The sequence below is a fragment of the Salvelinus fontinalis genome, chromosome 8, assembly GCF_029448725.1.
Source record: "Salvelinus fontinalis isolate EN_2023a chromosome 8, ASM2944872v1, whole genome shotgun sequence".
Lineage (NCBI taxonomy): Eukaryota > Metazoa > Chordata > Actinopteri > Salmoniformes > Salmonidae > Salvelinus > Salvelinus fontinalis.
The window spans coordinates 23,838,231-23,844,203 of record NC_074672.1 but is presented as its reverse complement, the minus strand read 5'-3'; the positions used below and the strand labels follow the sequence as shown (position 1 = coordinate 23,844,203).

General features: G+C 43.0%; 1 pseudogene; it reads right to left on the bottom strand.

The window, feature by feature from the left end:
* Positions 1–484: 484 nt before the first annotated feature.
* On the bottom strand, positions 485–5,973 carry LOC129861443 (fibrous sheath CABYR-binding protein-like; annotated as a pseudogene).

Here is a 5,973-nt window from a genome sequence, read left to right as displayed (position 1 = left end):
GGCAACTCTTGTTTGGCTTCAGTCTTGGCCACTGCATTTCTTAATGACCAAGCCGGAATTGAGACCAAATCAGGAAGTTCAGTCCTCCTTCAATTGCAAAAGTGGTTGTGGGTTTTATGTGCACTACATCATCACACAGCCTTTTATCCGCAACAAGTCAGTTTGATGGAAACATCCCTCTGGTGGGAAAATGTACATATTTTTTTAATGCAGATTTTTGAATATTTGCATGAAAATCTGTTGGCAATTGGATGGAAACCTAGCTACTGAGACAGAATAATAAATAGCCATTTAATCGCATGACAAAACACCACATTTTTTCTTCAACATATTTCATCTTGCTCCCTACCAAAGTGTTTCAGTAGCTTCACCATAATTTTTTTTTTTATGAGGGTATTTTGGTTTGGTTGGGTTGTCACTTTCCTGGTCCTTTGCTAGAGGTGTTTCAACTTTACTAGCATCTGCCTCCAGAGTCCCAGAGGTTTCAGTTGCACCGCTGTGGCAGCTGTAATTTCAGTCGCCTCAGAATCCTTGCCACAGCAGTTGTAAGGATCTCAGCTGCAGTTTCTATGTCAACCTTTGCTATAGTGGCCTCTGTCTCCTTGGCTACATGGGTTGCTGCGGCCTCAGTCACCGGGGCAGCGGGGGTTGCTGCAGCCTCAGTCTCCGGGGCAGCGAGGGTTGCTGCAGCCTCAGTCTCCAGGGCAGCGGGGTTTGCTGGGGCCTCAGTCTCCGGGGCAACGGGGGTTGCTGGGGCCTCAGTCTCCGGGGCAACGGGGGTTGCTGGGGCCTCAGTCTCCGGGGCAACGGGGGTTGCTGGGGCCTCAGTCTCCGGGGCAACGGGAGTTGCTGCGGCCTCAGTCTCCAGGGCAACAGGGGTTGCTGTAGCCTCAGTTTTCTTGGCAACAGAGGTTGCTGCGGACTTACAGGGGTTGCTGTGGCCTCTGTTTCCGTGACAATAGGGGTTGCTGCTGCCTCTGTTTCTGTGACAACAGCGGTTGCTGCGGCTTCCTTCAACAGGGGTTGCTGCGGCTTCTGTCTCCGTGGCAAGGAGGGTTTCTACTGCCTCTTTTTCCATGACAACAGGGGTTGCTGCCGTCTCTATCTCCACAACAATGTAGGTCTCCTGGGCAATGTAGGTTGCTGCGGACTCACTCTCCTGGGCAATGGGAACTGCTGTGGCCTTGGTCTCCTTGGCAACAGTGGGTGCTGTGGCCTCTGAGTCTTGAGCAGTATTCTCCTCAGTAACAGCCTCTACAAGGGCTTCTGACTCCGGGGCTGCCTCTGCCTCCTGGGCAACGACTGTGGGTTCAGATTCCTGGGTAACCACATTTGATGTGACCTCTGCTTCCTTGGCAACAGCAGTTGCTGTGGCCTCTGACTCTACTGTAATGGCTTCTGACTCCTTGACTGCTTCTGTTGCTTCAAACTCTTGGGTGGTTTTAGTTGGAGCTGGTTCTTCTTTAAGGATAGGGGCTCTATCTCCAAGTACCTCAGCTTCTGCCTCCTTGGGTGCAGACACATCAACCTACTTTACCTCAGGCACTGCTACAGTCTCTGGAACAACAGATGCTGCAGCCTCTTCTGGTACATTCTTGATGCTCTCTACCTTCTACACCAATGGGATAGCAGTCTCAGTTTCCACAGGAACCTCCACCACTTCTGCCTCTGAGGGCTGGAGCTGCAACTATCTCAGTGACAATGGGGGTAGCAGCCTCCTCGATAATGGCAGCTGCCTTTTCAACCTTCACTAGTTCAGCTGCGGCTGCGACCGGAGTGTTGGAGATGATGGCCTCTACAACAGGGCCTGTGGTAGAGCCTCCTGCACCGCTGTGAATCCTCTTGCACTCGCTGCTGACACCTTTTTTGGCTTCACCACCCTGTGCATCGATCATAGCAGCAGCCTGACGTGGTACATGGATTGAACATCATCTTGTGTTCCGTTATCCTGTACTGTTATCTAGAGACAACTCAACCAACTAAATGGTTTGGAAGCTTAACTGAACAGGTCACATGTACTCACCTGCCAGGCCACACCCAGTTTAGAGATCTCACACCCCGACATGCCCGCTGCATGAATTGCAATGTCTGAACACTTTTTGAACACTTTTTGGCCATAGTCAAACTGGGCCAACTTCATTCTCCTGCAGGGGGATATAGGTTTGTGAAATAAACCTTCAACTCAACACGGTATTGTTTCATCAGAGCAATCATTCATCGAAAATACATCTAGCTCATAAATATCACGTTGCACATTTGCAGTCATTACCAGAATCATTATGCCACTTATAGATAATGGAATTCTAGTGCAAGTGGAGAATGGTGCACTCACTGTCTCCCTATGGTGGCGGGCTCCAGTACAAATCTGTCAACACTAGCATAAACCTGGGAAGAGAGAGATGGTATTATTCAAACATCTTTTAAGTCATGTCAAGCTTTTCATACTCTTCCTTAAAACTAAAATATAATCACCATTGTAACTTGCCAGTGTAAAATCACTTGAAAGGAATACGTTTTTACATGACAAAATTATTTTGGTTGGTACCAATTTTTTGCTCTGCTCTCCAGTGCGGTAAAGGAATGCGTTAAGGGTGGCTCCGAGATCCTCACTGATTTTCTCCTGTAACACAAAGTAATCGACATGTGATCAAATCAACTGACATGTTAACTCTTGAAAGCATAATGTGCTTACCGTTTACTGGACTCACTGTGGATCTCTTATGTAGGAATGCATATGTTTCATCTACAAAGAGCAGGACACTACAGAAGATGAGACAACAGATTAGAATAGCAATTATAATTGCTTTATAAGAAAGATTTGGGAAGTTATGTATTTATTATTATATTTGGGAGTAGGGGCTTTAAAGGGATATTTAAAAAATGTTCAACTTCATATTCATTATCTCCATCCAAACATCAACATGTGCGAAAATGGTGTGTTTCTATGATTTGTAGTAAAAAAAGATAGAGGAAGATAACTGTTTCCATAGAAATGCGCAATTGTCACATATGTTGATGTTGGGGTGGTGCTGGAGATGATGAATATGAAGTTGAAAAATTTTGACATTTCCCTTTAATATTGCAGCTAGATTGTGGGTTCTATCAATTTAATTGTCTGCATCATTTCACACCCATAGATCTTTACATATGGCTCTGATTTGACGTAAACACCAATATGATTTGTGTCAATGAGGATCTATAGATTTAACTTTTGACATTTAACATGTCATAGTGCTAAGTGGATGAATGTCCTACCCATGCCGGCTTGTGCTGGTCAAGTCAAAGACCTTTTGCATAGCCGTGGCCCTGTCACAGCCTTTGGGGGCTACGTCTCCGCCTGTCATGATGGCGTAATCCATCCCAGAATGGAGGGCCAATTTCTGCAGGGCAACTTAACGTAACAGACCATCGGTCAGCATTCATAGTGGATGTAGAAAGTGTGACCCTGTTGACTATAGACAGCTCTTGTGATGACTGTACTGTAAGTTGGCGTGAAGTTAATATCATGCACCTAACCAATACCATTTAAGAATGTTAAACAATTTTTCATTATTCTAGTAAAGTACATATTAAACTATACTAACAGGTTTATACTACCCAGTATTTCCTGCCAAAACCGGAAGTGTCATTCAAAAGCATTATAAAGCATATAAATAGGTCTATGTCTGGATTTGATTAGAGCTTTGATTGAAAATTCGAACCTGATGATACCTAAGCCTGATAAGCCATACATTAAATACATTTTATGAGCCCTACATGAAAGACATTTAATGAGCCCATGCCCACAAAAGCCCAAATGATTGTGCCGTTTTCCAATACACATATGATATAGACTATTGCACATTAAGCACAGAAAAACATAAAAGCCCGTAGATGTAGCTAGCTATATGCTGTTTTGGGTAAATAAATGAAACTAGCTCCAGTTGACTAATATTTTTGAGAGTGGACTGTATTGCTGTATCGTATTATATTGTTTTACAGTATATTCGGGAAGTATTCAGACCCCTTGACTTTTTCCACATTTTGTTACGTTAAAGCCTTATTCTAAAATATATTAAATAGTTGTTTCCCTCATCAATCTACACACAATACCCCACGATAAAGCAAAAAAAGGCTTCCAGAAATGTTTGCAAATGTATAAAAAAACCACATAAATATCACAGTTACATAAGTATTCAGACCCTTTACTCAGACTGGGGCGAAGGTTCACCTTCCAACTGGACAACAACCCTAAGCACACAACCAAGACAATGTAGGAGTGGCTTCGGGACAAGTCTCTGAATGTTCTTGAGTGGCCTAGCCAGAGCCCAGACTTGAACATCTCTGGAAAGACCTGAAAATAGCTGTGCAGCGATGCTCCCCATCCAACCTGACAGAGCTTGAGAGGATCTGCAGAGAAGAATGGGAGAAACTCCCCAAATACAGGTGTGTCAAGCTTGTAGCATCATACCAAGGAAGACTTGAGGCTGTAATCGCTGCCAAAGGTCCTTGAACAAAGTACTGAGTAAAGGGTCTGAATACTGAAGTAAATGTGATATTTCATTTTTTCATTTTTTATGTTTTTGCTAGAATTTCTAAAAACCTGTTTTTGCTTTGTCATTATGGGGTATTGTGTGTACATTGATGAGGGGGGAAAAACAATGTAATCAATTTTAGAACAAGGCTGTAACATAACAAAATGTGGAAGTCAAGGGGTCTGAATACTTTCTGAATGCAGACAACCTTTCATAATTCCCCCCCTAATGTTATAAGCCTACCTCGTCTCCCTCTCTATTGTTGCGTCGTTCCTCCCTCGCATTCAACAGTTAAATGTAATATTTGTTGTAATAATAATTAATAATTAATAATTAATAATAATAATTGTTGTTGTCCTTATCTTCATCATTCTAATGACATCCTTGAATAATAGAGGACTAGAATTAGATGCTGAAGGTTTTCACTTCTCTTCACGAAGATTGAACAATTATTGGGCTGAATAAACACTCTTCTTTCAATCTCCCCCAATCTCCCCCTGAACATTCACCAAACAAGAGCTTGCTTCCATCTTCGAATAGTTTATTGGTGTAAGAAATGCTAAATAAAACTCCCAAGATGCCAGCGGATTACAAGTGCGTACATTTTACATTACATTTAAGTCATTTAGCAGACGCTCTTATCCAGAGCGACTTACAAATTTTACTTTTTTTTTTTGTTTATATTTAACTAGGCAAGTCAGTTAAGAACAAATTCTTATTTTTCAATGACGGCCTAGGAACAGTGGGTTAACTGCCTGTTCAGGGGCAGAACGACAGATTTGTACCTTGTCAGCTCGGGGATTTGAACTTGCAACCTTTCGGTTACTAGTCCAACGCTCTAACCACTAGGCTACCCTGCCGCCCCAATATGCGTACATATTGCGCAAAAGACAGAGGCTATACATTAGAAGCTAATTATGCATTAATTAGCTAAATATAAGGATAATACTGCATTGAACGTATTACCTGAAAGAGGTAGGCTAGGACATCTATATATAGGGCTATATATCAGTCTAGAACAGGCCAGCAACAATCCAAAATGGTAGCCAATCAGTCTGTCCTTTGTATGTGTGATCATTGAGATAAGAGTTTTAATCGTTTTAACGACCCTGATCCTGTTAAACAGAAGCAAACACTTTTGATGTGGAGGTGGATGCTGTATATAACAACTATTATTTTTTGATTTCCGGCTCTATTTTACGAAATGTACTTGTACAAAGATTTCTGATTGAAAGACCGTTTTTTCTGCCTTGAGCTGCTCATAAACTGTAGCCTACACCTTTCTGGAGTTGGAGCTCGCGGAGTCATGAGCGTCTGTCTGCGCACAAGGCCTTCTACTCGAACGCAATTGCGCACTGAAGGCCAGGAGCGGAGAAGCGGTTGCCAGATTGGAAAATCTGATGCACAAGGTGTACTGGTCGCTGCGCACCTGTGCTGAAATACCTCTAAAAACCGGCAT